Raw genomic sequence first — 17,877 nt, 5'->3', positions numbered from 1 at the left:
GACCAACCTCATTTGGTTTCCCAAATTGCCCCTGGAATTAATTTAGTGGAACAACATTTTCAGATAAACACATTTATAATTCAACTATAAATTTGAACGGTTCCTTTTGGCCTCAAACTTTTTGTGCAACCTTATAGTGTTGACCAGGTTTTATGTGCAAAGTTTCATAGTTAACAAAAATAATTTTGTAACTAAAATAAATAGAAAACAGTAGCTGAAAATAGACAGTAAAAGGAAAATGCCTAACTGCTACTTTGTTAGTGGACTCTAGTGGCACCGTACATCTTGGCCCATCTAGCAACAATAGCCAGCCCAGCCCACCTCCATCTCCATCTCCCTCCACCTCCCGCTACATGAGGCAAAGGGGAGCGTGGCGGCCATCCGGGCCTCCCTGGCCGACGATGCCGCCGTGGCACCCATCCCACGGCCCCCCTGAGGTTAAGAGCAACCCCACAACCCTCTCGCGAACCCTAACCCTCACTTTCCCCTCCCTCGCTCGCTCTCGTCCAAATGGTCGCCGCCCGTCCGCCGCTCGTCACGGTCGTCGTCGTCACCACGGCCACCGTACTCCCCGGCGCATGAGAACACGTCCAGGAGGACCGTCACCATCGATTCTGTCCATCCCGAGCACCAAATCGAGCGGAGCTGCCCCGTACACTCGCCATCGAGCTCATCTTCACTGTGTACATCGTCGGCCTCCGTTGTCGATTGCCTCGTCTCCGGTTCGTCCCCGACCACCTCGAGCTCACCTCCGACACCGCGGTGAGCCCCTCCTCCTTTTGCCCCTTTTCTCCGGCTCGATCCGTGCCCGTAGTGGCCGCCCGTGAGCTCCGTCCACCATGGCCGCTGGAACTCAGTGTCCGCGCGCGCCCGCGTACTGCTGCTGTTGCTCCTGTGCGCGCCCGCCGTGGCTCTCCGCCGTGCCCTGCGCCCATCCGGCGCTACCACGCGTGCCTGGGCCGCGCCATGCTGCTGCTTCCGCTTACCACTGCTGCCCCTGTCCGATGCTGCTTTCTTCCTGCTACTGCTCGTTACTGCTGCTGCATACTAGCTTGCTGATGCTGCCCGAGATTGCATGCTCTAGCCGCTGTTGTTGCTCTGCTTGCCGCTGCGCCGCCGTGCTGCCGCTGCTCTGTGCTGCTAAGCTGCGGTTGCTGCTCTTGTGCTGCGCTGCGGCCGCCTGCAGCTCCTAGCTGGCCATGGAGCTAGTGCTCCTTGAGCACAGCCGTGGCTATGCCACTGCAAGTGGCCGGCCTTGTTTAATTAGACTAGGTCTAATTAGGACCAGTTAGGACTAGTTTAGTAGTAGTACTAATTTAGTACTAGTTTAGTCTTTAGAGCAAATGACATGTGGCCCCCTAGTTTAATTTAATTTAGACAATAATCTACCTCTATGACACTTACATGTGGGTCCCCTGTCCAGTTTGACCATTCAAACTATTGACTGGGTTGACCCAGTCTATGACATGTGGCCCCATTTGACCCTGTTGACCAGTTAATAGTTGACTGGTCAACTGCTGACTGGACACCCCCTGGACCCCACCAGTCAGCCTCTGTGGCTAGCACATGGCTGTGTACACTTAATATTTTCTGTTTATTTGCGAATTAAAACAAATGCAAAAATGTTTAATCTTTGAAAATTAATATAAAATAAACCGTAGCTCGGATCGAAAAACTTTATACATGAAAGTTGCTCAGAACGACGAGACGAACTCGAATACGCTACCCACATACCTGTCAGATGCCTCTAACTATTTGAACATGGAACATTCCCCCTCCGGTCATCTGTCTCACACGGGTCCGGAATCGGGGATACCTTCCCGGTTGTTTTCCCCCTTCACCTATATCGTGCAGCGCTAACGTTAGAACACCCCTAGTTCTGCTTTTCGTCATGTCATGCTTAGTGGTACCTCTGTTTGCTTATATTTACTGTTTCTTCCCCCTCTTCTCTCCGGTAGACCCCGAGGCCGATGATGCCCCGGTGATCGACTACGTCGACGACGACCCCTCCTTGCCAGAGCAACCAGGCAAGCCCCCCCTTTGATCATCCCGATATCGCCCATTCCATTCTCTCATGCTTGCATTAGATTTTGCTACTGTAATTGGTTGCTCCTATTCTGATGCATAGCCTGCTTTTGTAACCTGCTTATTGTTACCTACCTGCTTATCCTAAACTGCTTAGTATAGGTTGGTTAGTGATCCATCAGTGACCCCCACCTTGTCCTTGTTGCCCCTGCTTCATCATCGAAGACCCGACCAACGGGATCGAAGACCAGGCCCCGACACCGCACATCACTTCCCCTTAGTTGCTCGACACTACTAGGTTACTATCGAGTGCTGAGGGTGAGGCCTCATCAGCACTTCTGATGTTAACCCGCTAGTGTAGTTATTCGGTCGTGGTCATCGAGGGTGATTCCGCCTTAACCACTTCCGATACGACTCTGTCGTGCAACCCCTCAAGTGTGAACCTCGAGGGTGGTCCCTCTTACGTTCACCTTGATGATTACATCGAGTGGAATTCACCGGGGGTGATTCCTTGGGGTTTCCCCTTGATGTTTGGACACACAATTACTATGGTTACTATGACTTTACACTGAACCATGTTACTAAAGACGGGTCGACCCTGAGGGGTACCCGCGCGAGCATAATTGCGAGTGATGTGGAGACGGGTTGACCTAGAGGGTGCCCGCGAGATAATTACGAGGCGTGGCCAGGCATTCTTAGCCCTTGCCGCAAGTCCTCGAGACGGGGCAACGGGGTCACATCTTTCGTGAGTCTCTGCTTGTTACCGCGCGTTCCTAATCCACTACGATTTGGATATTTGATCCAAGGGGCCTCTGGCCTGATAGCACTAACCATCACGTGGGCATAGTATGGGCGTTCTGCGTCGTATGCATCAGCCGAAGCTTAATAGACGTCATGCGACTGAGCGGCGCGCACCAGGTTGGACTGGTAAGCTCCCGCCTTTTTAAGGAGGTAGCTAGGTCTGCTCACCGGCCGCCCATGCAACATGTAGGAGTTCTCGGGGCGATGGCCCATGACCCCTGGGGGCATAGGTTTAGTCCGGCGTGCTTGACCTCTCTATCAAGCCTAGGTCGGGTTGCGGCGTATTGTTTGGCCGAGGCCGGGCATGACCCAGGAAAGTGTGTCCGGCCGGAGTTAATCAAGCGTGGTGGGTAAGTTGGTGCACCCCTGCAGGGAAGAAAACATCTATCGATAGCCTGTCCTACGGTAACGGACACTTGGAGTTGTATCCCGATCGATACAACTAGAACTGGATATTTGAGATGAGACTTGGATATGAGGTGATAAATGGATAGTATGGCTCTGGGAATTGCTTTCTCGCAGGGAGTCGAGAAAGGATCTCTGGCCGAGGTTGATAACACTTCTACTACTTTACTTTATGCTACTCTACTCCCTCCTGTTGCTACAAGATGATGGTTTCCAGAAGATGCTAGTCTTCGATAGGACTAGGTTCTCCCCTCTATTCTGGCATTTCTGTAGCCCAGTCCACATATACAACCTTCCTTTGATAATGTTGCATATGTAGTGTAGATCCTTGCTTGCGAGTACTTTGGATGAGTACTCACGGTTCCTTTGCTACCCCTTTTCCCCCCTTTCTTCTTCTTTCCGGTTGATGCAATCAGATGTCGGAGCCCAGGAGCCAGATGCCACCGCCGATGCCTACTACTATGTGGAGACCGCCGACGACCAGGAGTAGTTAGGAGGCTCCCAGGCAGGAGGCCTTGCCTTTTCGATCTTTGTTGCTTTTGTGCTAGCCTTCTTAAGGCAGACTTGTCTAACTTATGTCTGTTCTCAGACATTGTTGCTTCCGCTGACTCTTGTGTTTTCGAGCTTATGTATTCGAGCCCTCGAGGCCCCTGGCTTGTAATATAAAGCTTGTATTTTTTAATTTGTGTCTAGAGTTGTGTTGTGATATCTTCCTGTGAGTCCTTGATCTTGATCGTACACATTTGCGTGTATGATTAGTGTACGATTGAATCGAGGGCGTCACACTAGGGTTCCTATTGAGGATCTGCTTTTTAAGCACATCACAGAGAGTCTGGTGCCCTTTGAGGCTTTTGTACATGCCTGTCATATACAATTCCTTCAACCCTGCATCATCAGTGATACTAGCAATGTCCTCAGATGAAGAATTAGTGACAGCAGAGTCAGGTGAAGAATTTGTAGCAGAAGAAGCATTTGAACATTCAGGTGAAGAATTAGCAGATTCACGTTCAATGCACTTCAAACATGGAGGAATGAATTCTTCCTGGGTAGCGCTGATATGTTGAGCAAGTAATGAATCGCGCTCCTTCTGAAGATCTTCATAACTCACCCTTAGCTTTTCAAGATCTTGCTTTCTTTGAAGAAATTCATAAGAAAGCTTCTCATGATCAGATAAGAGAGTGTTATGATGACTTTGAAGGTTGTCAAACTTAGACTGAAGTCTCTGAAGATTTTCAGTCAAGGTTTTAGTGCGATCCATTTCTTCACCCAACATATCATCACTTTTGTCTAGCATGTTTTGAACCTTTTCAAAAGCCTTTTGTTGCTTCACAACAATCTTAGCAAGTTTAGAGTAGCTAGGCTTGAGATTTTCATCAGATTCATCCTCACTTGATTCAGAGGAGGGATATTTGAGTACCTTGACACCTTTTGCCATGAAGCAATAGGTGGGAGCGTAGTCATCATCGCCTTCATCAGCCTTGTTGGTGAAGCCATTTTCTTCAGAGTTGAAGATGGACTTGCTGACGAATGCAGTGGCGAGAGCTAGGCTCGCCACACCAGACTCGGACTCCTCAGATGCCTCCTCTTCCTCATGTTCCTCAAATTCAGCCTCAGAGTGAATTTCCTTGCCAATGAATGCCCGAGCCTTCTTGGAGGTGCTCTTCTTGTGAGATGAAGACTTCAAGGATTTTGATGATGAAGACTTTGAAGATTTCTTCTTCTTCTTTGCATCATCAGAATTGTAATCCTTGTATTTCTTCTTCTTTGATTCCTTTTCCCACTAAGGACAATCTTGAACGTAGTGACCAGGTTTCTTGCATTTGTGGCATAGCCTCTTCTTGTAGTCACTGGATGAGGAATCATTGCTCCTTGAGGATTTTCCGAAACGACCATGTCTAGAGAACTTTTGGAATTTCTTCACGGGCAGTGCTAGCTCATGGCTCAGTTCTTCAGGATCACCAAGGCTACTACCATAATCTTCACCTTCAGATTCAGAGACAGCCTTGGCCTTCAGGGCACGTGATCTGCCATAGCTCGAACCATAGAGATCTCTCTTCTCAGCAAGCTGGAACTCATGAGTGTTTAGCCTCTCGAGGATATCAGCAGGATCAAGTGACTTGTAATCTCCCCGTTCTTGTATTATCAGTGCCAGAGTATCAAATGAGGAATCAAGCGATCTCAGCAATTTCTTCACCACCTCATGGTCGGTGATGTCAGTGGCACCAAGTGCTTGAAGCTCATTTGAGATGTCAGTGAGGCAATCGAAGGTTTGCTGAACATTTTCATTGTCGAGTCTCTTGAAGCGGTTGAAGAAATTGCGAAGAACGTCAACTCGAGAGTCATGTTGTGTTGAGACTCCTTCATTGACCTTGGACAGCCTATCCCAGATAAGCTTAGCAGTTTCCAAAGCACTCACTCTTCCGTACTGCCCTTTGCTCAGATGGCCATATATGATGTTCTTCGCTTGGGAATCGAGTTGCTTGAATCTCTTCACATCAGTAGCGTTCAGAGAAGGTGAGACTGAGGGAACACCATTTTCCACAACATACCAGAGATCGTTATCAATTGCCTCAAGATGCATTCGCATCTTATTCTTCCAGTAGGGGTAGTCCGTCCCATCGAAGGTAGGACACCCAGTAGAGACCTTGATCATACCTGCGGTCGACATAACTAAAACTCCAGGCGGTTAAACCAAAATCACACAGAACAAGGGAGTACCTTGCTCTGATACCAATTGAAAGTGCGTTATATTGACTAGAGGGGGTGAATAGGCGATTTTTATGAATTCTTCACTGAGGAATTTCAGGGTGAGGAAAAACTACTTGCAGCAGAATAACTACTCAGATGCATACATGACATAACATAAACATGGACATCATGATGGAATGAAAACAGACACAGAGTACAGGAAGCGTAAGCACGGGATAAAACAGGATGAAGACAAACAGACTGAAGAAATTGAACTGAGGAAATTGAGAAAGTCTTCAGTCAAAGTCTTCAAACTGATATGAACAAGTACCCAACACAGTAATGAGGAAATGGAAAAGTTGAGGAAATAGAACCAGTAGGCTTGGTGAAGATAATGATTTGGTAGACCAGTTCCAACTGTTGTGACAGTTGTACGTCTGGTTGGAGCGGCTAGGTATTCAAACCTGAGGACACACAGTCCTCACCATATTCTCCTTGAGCTAAGGTCACACAGACCTCGCCCAATCACTCGTGGTAAGTCTTCAGGTGACTTCCAAACCTTCACAAACTCGGTCACTCGGCGATCCACAATTTCCTCTTGGATGCTCTAGACCATGACGCCTAACCGTCTGGAAGATGCACAGTCTTCAAAGGTAAAAAGCGTCAGACATGCAAGATCAATCTCTTCAGTGATGCTCAATCACTTTGGGTTTGTAGGTGTTTGGGTTTGGGTTTTCCTCACTTTATGATTTTCGCTCAAAGTCCTCGGAGGATGGGATGCTCTCAAATGACAAGTGTCAGTTTCTCTCGGAGCAGCCAACCAGCTAGTGGTTGTAGGCGGCGGCTATTTATAGCCTAGGGAGCAGCCCGACATGATAAGACATAAATGCCCTTCAATGATAAGACCGTTAGGTGGGTAGATATTTTGGGACAGCTGGCGCACAGCACAGCAACGGTCGGAAATTTGACTATCAAATTCCTCAGGGCTATCATGTTCCTCACTAGTAGGCAATCCGTACTGGCAAATTCCTAACTCCTCAGTCAGAACAAATTCCTCAGAGACCAGAAGAACTTTGTCTCTGTCACTGAAGAAATTGACTGAACTGTATGAGATTTCCAATGGCTTCACTCGAAGGGATTGGTAGGTGTAGAATTTTGAGTTGAGCATCACATGGAAATTTTTCCTTAGTATTTCCTCGACCCCCTTTAACAGTACGGTGTTTCCTATGACTCAAGAAAGAGAAAATGAAACTACGAAAACAAAAGTATTCACGCTTCATGTTCCTCAAATGAATACCAAGTCTTCAAGGTCACACCAATTTATTCACTTTCAAAGTCTTCAGAAAGTCTTCAGAAATCCAAAGTCTTCAGTCGAAGACATTCATTTTTAGGGGTCGACTTTCTCTGTAAATATCAAACTCCTCATAGACTTATAGACATGTGTACACTCACAAACGCATCATTCCCTTAACCTATAAGTCTTCAATACACCAAAATCACTAAGGGGCACTAGATACACTTACAATATCCCCCTTTTTGGTGATTGATGACAATATAGGTTAAGTTTTCAACAGGGGTAAACATATGAAGTGTACATACTGATATTGAGGAATTTGATTGCAAGATATAGAAGAACTCCCCCTGAAGATGTGCATAGTGAGGAATTTGCTTTTGAAGCAATGCACACTTGAAGAGTAGTATCATGGAGATCTCCCCCTATATCTTGTAATTCATACACGCATTTGGCATATAATGTGAAGAATTTGAAATGCATGATAAAATATGGTGACTGATGTAATTCAGCATGCGTGCATTAACATATATGAGGAATAAGCATGCAGAAGAACACATCAAAAGTATCAGACCACCATAGGGTTTAAGTCTACAACTCGATCCAGCAAAGTCTTCAAAAGAATGAGAGTTGTAACTTGCAAAAAAACACCCATTTATGTAGACCCGCTTGAAGACTAACTCTCAAATTTCTCGCCCTTTATCATCGAATGACCAAAAGGATCAAAAATGAGGACTAACGCCCCTGAAGAATATCATGTTGATGGAGGAGCGCCAGGATTGTTGGGGTCGTTTGTTGTTGTAGGGCCTGCCGTAGTGTCGTCCAAGTCTTCATGCTCGTCGGTTTCGCGTGATGAAGAATATGAGCTAGCCACCAAGGAAGGAACCTTGACCTTCTTGAATTTCTTCGGTGGAGGTGCAGACCAGTCAAAGTCCTCCTTGAGACCCATTTGCTTCAGATCTTCTTCACCATACAGATGTGATAAAACAGCCTAGGTGCGACCGAAGACTTCATGGAGGTAGTAATGGTTTTTCTTCACTGCATTGTGTGTAGCAGTCATGTTGTGAAGAATAGAACCAAATTAACGCTTAACCCATTTGTGGTTTCGATCCACCTTCTGGTGAAGACTAAGAAGAAGTTCACGGTCAGTCAACACTCTTGGAGCTGTGGCTTGAGGATTTGGCTTTGAAGCATTAGCGGCAGAGTCATGAGTGGCAGAGTCATCATTGGTGGAATAAGATGCAGCTTTGTGAAACTGACCATCCAATGGACGAATGCCTTCATCAATAATAGCAGGTGCCTTGCCCTTTTCATCAGCTGAGGAATATGTCCGCTTGAGGACTTCAATTGGGGGCAAGTAGCTGAGGTGATTCTGAAAATCAGTCTTGTAGGTTAGTGAAGACCTTGTTCTCAGGAATCTCATAATCCAAGGAGCATAAGGCTTCAGCTCAAACGGAGAGAGGGCAACATTTGCCAGAGTCCTCATGAAGAAATCATGATAGTTCACAGGAATGCCATGCATGATATTGAACAGCAGATTCTTCATGATGCCAACAACTTCCTCATCAGTCGAGTCGTGGCCTTTGATAGGACTCAAAGTCTTCGTCAGAATGCGATAGACTGTTCTTGGCACATACATCAATTCCTTCATGAGGAATTTGGTCCTTGGGGCTTGACCGGGTTTCAGCGGCTTCATCAGTACTTGCATGTAATGAGCAGTAAGTTCACGTTCATGGTACAGACAACGAGCGCCTTCAAGGGGAGGACTGATTGGCAGGGCATGAAGCAATTCATAGGCCGGTGCTCTGTAGTGAGTATTTTCGGTCATCCAGTCCAAAACCCAAGCGTTCACATCGTCAGCATCTCCTGTGATGTGCAGTGTTGCATAGAACTGAAGAATTAGCTCTTCATTCCAATCAACAATGTCAGTGCAAAAGTTGAGCAGTCCTGTATCATGAAGCGGAATAAGTACTCAGATGCATACATGACATAACATAAACATGGACATCATGATGGAATGAAAACAGACACAGAGTACAGGAAGCGTAAACACGGGATAAAATAGGATGAAGACAAACAGACTGAAGAAATTGAACTGAGGAAATTGAGAAAGTCTTCAGTTAAAGTCTTCAAACAGATATGAACAAGTACTTAACACAGTAATGAAGAAATGGAAGAGTTGAGGAAATAGAACCAGTAGGCTTGGTGAAGACAATGATTTGGTAGACCAGTTCCAACTGCTGTGACAGTTGTACGTCTGGTTGGAGCGGCTAGGTATTCAAACCTGAGGACACACAGTCCTCACCGTATTCTCCTTGAGCTAAGGCCACACAGACCTTGCCCAATCACTCGTGGTAAGTCTTCAGGTGACTTCCAAACCTTCACAAACTCGGTCACTCGACGATCCACAATTTCCTCTTGGATGCTCTAGACCATGACGCCTAACCATCTGGAAGATGCACAGTCTTCAAAGGTAACAAGCATCGGATCCACGCAGGATCAATCTCTTCAGTGATGCTCAATCACTTTGGGTTTGTAGGTGTTTGGGTTTGGGTTTTCCTCACTTGATGATTTTCGCTCAAAGTCCTCGGAGGATGGGATGCTCTCAAATGACAAGTGTCAGTTTCTCTCGGAGCAGCCAACCAGCTAGTGGTTGTAGGGGGCTGCTATTTATAGCCTAGGGAGCAGCCCGACATGATAAGACATAAATGCCCTTCAATGATATGACCGTTAGGTGGGTAGATATTTTGGGACAGCTGGTGCACAGCACAGCAACGGTCGGAAATTTGACTATCAAATTCCTCAGGGCTATCATGTTCCTCACTTGTAGGCAATCCGCACTGGTGAATTCCTAACTCCTCAGTCAGAACAAATTCCTCAGAGACCAGAAGAACTTTGTCTCTGTCACTGAAGAAATTGACTGAACTGTATGAGATTTCCAATGGCTTCACTCGAAGGGATTGGTAGGTGTAGGATTTTGAGTTGAGCATCACATGGAAATTTTTCCTTAGTATTTCCTCGACCCCCTTTAACAGTATGGTGTTTCCTATGACTCAAGAAAGAGAAAATGAAACTACAAAAACAAAAGTCTTCACGCTTCATGTTCCTCGAATGAATACCAAGTCTTCAAGGTCACACCAATTTCTTCACTTTCAAAGTCTTCAGAAAGTCTTTAGAAATCCAAAGTCTTTAGTCGAAGACATTCATTTTTAGGGGTCGACTTTCTCTATAAATATCAAACTCCTCATAGACTAATAGACATGTGTACACTCACAAACGCATCAGTCCCTTAACCTATAAGTCTTTAATACACAAAAATCACTAAGGGGCACTAGATGCACTTACAATTATGTGCAAGTCGGAACTGTGCAGTCAATTTCATCAATACCAGTTTGAACGGCTATATTTTGTTCCAGTTATGCCTGGTGTAGTTAACACATGCCCTTTATTTCAGTTTTACACATTTATCTGGTGTGATGTTTAAGCATGACCTACGTTTTATTCATTTTCAACAATACCAGTTTGAATTGCAATATTTGGTGCATGTGAAGCCTGTTGTAGGTAATATTCCCTTCCATTTTATATCCGCTTTAACAGCATGCTGAAACCAACACATTCAAGCTATCATTTGGAGATGATGTTGTTTACCTTAGCCATATTTGTTTGATGTTAAGGTTGTTGGGGAACGTAGTAATTTCAAAAAAATCCTACGCACATGCAAGATCATGGTGATGCATAGCAACGAGAGGGGAGAGTGTTGTCCACATACCCTCGTAGACCGAAAGCGGAAGCGTTATGACAACGCGGTTGATGTAGTCGTACGTCTTCACGGTCGACCGATCCTAGTACCGAACGTACAGCACCTCCGCGATCTGCACACGTTCAGCTCAGTAACGTCCCACAAACTCATGATCTAGTAGAGCTTCGAGGGAGAGCTTCGTCAGCACGACAGCGTGATGACGGTGATGATGAAGCTACCGGCGCAGGGCTTCGCCTAAGCACTACGACGATATGACCGAGGTGGATTATGGTGGAGGGGGCACCGCACACGGCTAAGAGATCAATGATCAACTTGTGTATCTATGGGGTGCCCCCCTCCCCCGTATATAAAGGAGTGGAGGAGGGGGAGGAGGCCGGCCTCCTAGGCGTGCCCCAAGGGGAGTCCTAATCCCACCGGGAGTAGGATTCCACCCCTTCCAAGAGTAGGAGTAGGAGGGAAGGAAGGAGGAGAGAGGGGGAAGGAAAAGGGGGGGCGCCGCCCCCCTTCCTTGTCCAATTCGAACTAGAGGGGGAGGGGGCGCGCGGCCTGCCCTGGCCGCCCCTTCCTCTCTCCACTAAGGATGTCAATGGGTAGGGTATGGGGCGGGTAGATCAATACCATACCCATACCCATTTAGTTAATGGATACACAATTCTACCCATACCCGTACCCATGGGTATGAAACTTTACCCGTACCCATACCCGACGGGTACCCATACCCATTGGGTACCCAACGGGTAGATCAAACAGTACATGTGTTATTCGCAATTTTACATTCATTTATAAGACATTTTACAAAAAAATCATTGATCACAACTCAATAATAGATAGATGAGTACATGACAATTATCTCAATTCAAATTGACAATTGGTGACAACTTTAACATAGGTTCATAAGCTCACAACACAAATTTAACATAGGTACACTTATGAATCACAGGTAAGGTTCACATGTCAATATAAACGGGTAGGGTATGGGTGTATCCATGGGTAAAAGGCTATACCCGTGCCCTACCCATGACTTAACGGGTAGGGTATGGGTACTACCCGTGGGTACAAAAATGTGCTCATACCCTACCCATGCGGGTACGGTATCCGTGGATACCCATACCCATGGGTAAAATTTCCATCCTTACTCTCCACCAAGGCCCATGAGGCCCATTACACTCCCCGGGGGGTTCCGGTAACCCTCCGGTACTCCGGTATTCGTCCAAACTCACTCGGAACCCTTCCGAAGTCCAAACATAGTCATCCAATATATCGATCTTTATGTCTCGACCATTTCGAGACTCCTCGTCATGTCTGTGATCATATCCAGGACTCTGAACTACCTTCGGTACATAAAAACATAAACTCATATTACCGATCGTCACCGAACGTTAAGCGTGCGGACCCTACGGGATCGAGAACTATGTAGACATGACCGAGACACGTCTCTAGTCAATAACCAATAGCGGAACCTGGATGATCATATTGGCTCCCACATATTCTACGAAGATCTTTATCGGTCAAACCGCATAACAACATACGTTGTTCCCTTTGTCATCGGTATGTTACTTGCCCGAGATTCGATCGTCGGTATCTCAATACCTAGTTCAATATCATTACCGGCAAGTCTCTTTACTCGTTCCGTAATGCATCATCCCGCAACTAATTCATTAGTTACATTGCTTGCAAGGCTTATAGTGATGTGCATTACCAAGAGGGCCCAGAGATACCTCTCCGACAATCGGAGTGACAAATCCTAATCTCGATCTATGCCAACTCAACAAGTACCATCGGAGACACCTGTAGAGCACCTTTATAATCACCCAGTTATGTTGTGACGTTTGGTAGCACACAAAGTGTTCTTCCGGTATTCGGGAGTTGCATAATCTCATAGTCATAGGAACATGTATAAATCATGAAGAAAGCAATAGCAATAAACTAAACAATCAAATGCTAAGCTAACGGAATGGGTCAAGTCAATCACATCATTCACTAATGATGTGATCCCGTTAATCAAATGACAACTCATGTCTATGGTTAGGAAACATAACCATCTTTGATTCAACGAGCTAGTCAAGTAGAGGCATACTAGTGACACTCTGTTTGTCTATGTATTCACACATGTACTAAGTTTCCGGTTAATACAATTCTAGCATGAATAATAAACATTTATCATGATATAAGGAAATATAAATAACAATTTTATTATTGCCTCTAGGGCATATTTCCTTCAGTCTCCCACTTGCACTAGAGTCAATAATCGAGATTACACAGTAATGATTCTAACACCCATGGAGTCTTGGTGCTGATCATGTTTTGCTCGTGAGAGAGGCTTAGTCAACGAGTCTACAACATTCAGATCCGTATGTATCTTGCAAATCTCTATGTCTCCCTCCTTGACTTGATCTTGGATGGAATTGAAGCGTCTCTTGATGTGCTTGGTTCTGTTGTGAAATCTGGATTCCTTTGCCAAGGCAATTGCACCAGTATTGTCACAAAAGATTTTCATTGGACCCGATGCACTAGGTATGACACCTAGATCGGATATGAACTCCTTCATCCAGACTCCTTCATTTGCCGCTTCCGAAGCAGCTATGTACTCCGCTTCACACGTAGATCCCGCCATGACGCTTTGCTTAGAACTGCACCAACTGACAGCTCCACCGTTAAATATAAACACGTATCCGGTTTGTGACTTAGAGTCATCCGGATCAGTGTCAAAGCTTGCATCGACGTAACCATTTACGACGAGCTCTTTGTCACCTCCATAAATGAGAAACATATTCTTAGTCCTTTTCAGGTATTTCAGGATGTTCTTGACCGCTGTCCAGTGATCCACTCCTGGATTACTTTGGTACCTCCCTGCTAAACTAATAGCAAGGCACACATCAGGTCTGGTACACAGCATTGCATACATGGTAGAGCCTATGGCTGAAGCATAGGAAACACCTTTCATTTTCTCTCTATCTTCTGCAGTGGTCGGGCATTGAGACTGACTCAACTTCACACCTTGTAACACAGGCAAGAACCCTTTCTTTGCTTGATCCATTTTGAACTTCTTCAAAACTTTATCAAGGTATGTGCTTTGTGAAAGTCCAGTTAAGCGTCTTGATCTATCTCTATAGATCTTGATGCCCAATATATAAGCAGCTTCACCGAGGTCTTTCATTGAAAAACTCTTATTCAAGTATCCTTTTATGCTATCCAGAAATTATATATCAGTTCCAATCAACAATATGTCATCCACATATAATATTAGAAATGCTACAGAGCTCCCACTCACTTTCTTGTAAATATAGGCTTCTCCAAAAGTCTGTATAAAACTATATGCTTTGATCACACTATCAAAACGTTTATTCCAACTCCGAGATGCTTGCACCAGTCCATAGATGGATCGCTGGAGCTTGCACACTTTGTTAGTATCTTTTGGATCGATAAAACCTTCAGGTTGCATCATATACAACTCTTCTTCCAGAAATCCATTCAGGAATGCAGTCTTTACATCCATTTGCCAAATTTCATAATCATAAAATGCGGCAATTGCTAACATGATTTGGACAGACTTAAGCATCGCTACGGGTGAGAAAGTCTCATCGTAGTCAACTCCTTGAACTTGTCGAAAACCTTTCGCAACAAGTATAGCTTTATAGACAGTAACATTACCGTCAGCGTCAGTCTTCTTCTTGAAGATCCATTTATTCTCGATGGCTTGCCGATCATCGGGCAAGTCAACCAAAGTCCACACTTTGTTCTCATACATGGATCCCATCTCAGATTTCATGACCTCAAGACATTTTGCAAAATCTGGGCTCATCACCGCTTCCTCATAGTTTGTAGGTTCGTCATGGTCAAGTAACATGACCTCCAGAACAGGATTATCGTACCACTCTGGTGCAGATCTTACTCTGGTTGACCTATGAGGTTCGGTAGTAACTTGATCTGAAGTTACATGATCATCATCATTAGCTTCCTCACTAATTGGTGCAGGAGTCACAGGAACAAATTTCTGTGATGAACTACTTTGCAATAAGGGAGTAGGTACATTTACCTCATCAAGTTCTACTTTCCACCCACTCACGTCTTTCGAGAGAAACTCCTTTTCTAGAAAGGATCCATTCTTAGCAACGAATATCTTGCCTCCGGATCTGTGATAGAAGGTGTAACCCAACAGTCTCCTTTGGGTATCCTATGAAGACACATTTCTCCGATTTAGGTTCGAGCTTATCAGGTTGAAGCTTTTTCACATAAGCATCGTAGCCCCAAACTTTAAGAAACGACAACTTTGGTTTCTTGCCAAACCATAGTTCATAAGGCGTCGTCTCAACGGATTTAGATGGTGCCCTATTTAACGTGAATGCATATGTCTCTAAAGCATAACCCCAAAACGATAGTGGTAAATCAGTAAGAGACATCATAGATCGCACCATATCTAGTAAAGTATGATTACGACGTTCAAACACACCATTACGCTGTGGTGTTCCGGGTGGCGTGAGTTGCAAAACTATTCCGCATTGTTTCAAATGAAGACCAAACTCGTAACTCAAATATTCTCCTCCATGATCAGATCGTAGAAACTTTATTTTATTGTTACGATGATTTTCCACTTCACTCTGAAATTCTTTGAACTTTTCAAATGTTTTAGACTTATGTTTCATCAAGTAGATATACCCATATCTGCTCAAATCATCTGTGAAGGTGAGAAAATAACGATACCCGCCGCGAGCCTCGACATTCATTGGACCACATACATCAGTATGTATGATTTCCAACAAATCTGTTGCTCGCTCCATTGTTCCGGAGAACGGAGTTTTAGTCATCTTGCCCATGAGGCACGGTTCGCAAGTACCAAGTGATTCCAAAAGTCCATCAGAATGGAGTTTCTTCATGCGCTTTACACCAATATGACCTAAACGGCAGTGCCACAAATAAGTTGCACTATCATTATCAACTCTGCATCTTTTGGCTTCAATATTATGAATATGTGTATCACTACTATCAAGATTCAATATAAATAGACCACTCTTCAAGGCTGCATGACCATAAAAGATATTACTCATATAAATAGAACAACCATTATTCTGTGATTTAAATGAATAACCGTCTCGCATCAAACAAGATCTAGATATAATGTTCATGCTCAACGCTGGCACCAAATAACAATTATTCAGGTCTAAAACTAATCCCGAAGATAGATGTAGAGGTAGCGTGCCGATCGCGATCACATCGACTTTGGAACCATTTCCCACGCGCATCGTCACCTCGTCCTTAGCCAGCGTAGTCCCTGTTTCGAGTTGCAAATATTAGCAACAGAACCAGTATCAAATACCCAGGCACTACTGCGAGCATTAGTAATGTACACATCAATAACATGTATATCACATATACCTTTGTTCATCTTGCCATCCTTCTTATCCGCCAAATACTTGGGGCAGTTCCACTTCTAGTGACCAGACCCTTTGCAGTAGAAGCACTCAGTCTCAGGCTTAGGTCCAGACTTGGGCTTCTTCACTTGAGCAGCAACTTGCTTGCCGTTCTTCTTGAAGTTCCCCTTCTTCCCTTTACCCTTTTTCTTGAAACTGGTGGTCTTGTTGACCATCAACACTTGATCCTCCTTCTTGATTTCTACCTCTGCAGCCTTTAGCATTGTGAAGAGCTCGGGAATTGTCTTATCCATCCCCTGCATGTTATAGTTCATCACAAAGCTCTTGTAGCTTGGTGGCAGTGATTGAAGAATTCTGTCAATGACACTATCATCCGGAAGATTAACTCCCAGTTGAATCAAGTGATTGTTATACCCAGACATTTTGAGTATATGCTCACTGACAGAACTACTCTCCTCCATCTTGCAGCTGTAGAACTTATTGGAGACTTCATATCTCTCAATCCAGGCATTTGCTTGAAAAATTAACTTCAACTCCTGGAACATCTCATATGCACCATGACGTTCAAAACGTCGTTGAAGTCCCGGTTCTAAGCCGTAAAGCATGGCACACTGAACTATCGAGTAGTCATCAGCTTTGCTCTACCAGACGTTCATAACATCAGGCGTTGCTCCTGCAGCGGTTTTGGCACCTAGCGGTGCTTCCAGGACGTAATTCTTCTGTGCAGCAATGAGGATAATCCTTAAGTTACGGACCCAGTCCGTGTAGTTGCTACCATCATCTTTCAACTTAGCTTTCTCAAGGAATGCATTAAAATTTAACGGAACAACAGCACGGGCCATCTATCTACAACAACATAGACATGCAAAATACTATCAGGTACTAAGTTCATGATAAATTAAAGTTCAAATTAATCAAATTACTTAAGAACTCCCACTTAGATAGACATCCCTCTAATCATCTAAGTGATCACATGATCCATATCAACTAAACCATGTCCGATCATCACGTGAGATGGAGTAGTTTTCAATGGTGAACATCACTATGTTGATCATATCTACTATATGATTCACGCTCGACCTTTCTGTCTCAGTGTTCCGAGGCTATATCTGCATATGCTAGGCTCGTCAAGTTTAACCCAAGTATTCTGCATGTGCAAAACTGGCTTGCACCCGTTGTATGTGAACGTAGAGCTTATCACACCCAATCATCACGTGGTGTCTCGGCACGACGAACTTTCGCAACGGTGCATACTTAGAGAGAACACTTATACCTTAAAATTTAGTGAGAGATCATCTTATAATGCTACCGTCGATCTAAGCAAAATAAGATGCATAAAATATAAACATCACATGCAATCAATATAGGTGATATGGTATGGCCATCATCATCTTGTGCCTTTGATCTCCATCTCCAAAGCACCGTCATGATCACCATCGTCACCGGCGTGACACCTTGATCTCCATCGTAGCACCGTTGTCGTCTCGCCAACTATTGCTTCTACGACTACTGCTACCGCTTAGTGATAAAGTAAAGCA

The 17,877-nt window shown here is 44.8% G+C and overlaps 1 pseudogene; it reads right to left on the bottom strand.

Annotated features, from left to right (window-relative positions):
* Positions 1-3,647: 3,647 nt before the first annotated feature.
* Positions 3,648-12,052, bottom strand: LOC141027232 (uncharacterized; annotated as a pseudogene).
* Positions 12,053-17,877: the final 5,825 nt, after the last annotated feature.

This window comes from Aegilops tauschii, chromosome 7, assembly GCF_002575655.3.
Source record: "Aegilops tauschii subsp. strangulata cultivar AL8/78 chromosome 7, Aet v6.0, whole genome shotgun sequence".
Classification (NCBI taxonomy): Eukaryota; Viridiplantae; Streptophyta; class Magnoliopsida; order Poales; family Poaceae; genus Aegilops; species Aegilops tauschii.
This window is presented reverse-complemented; position numbering and strand designations above follow the sequence as displayed.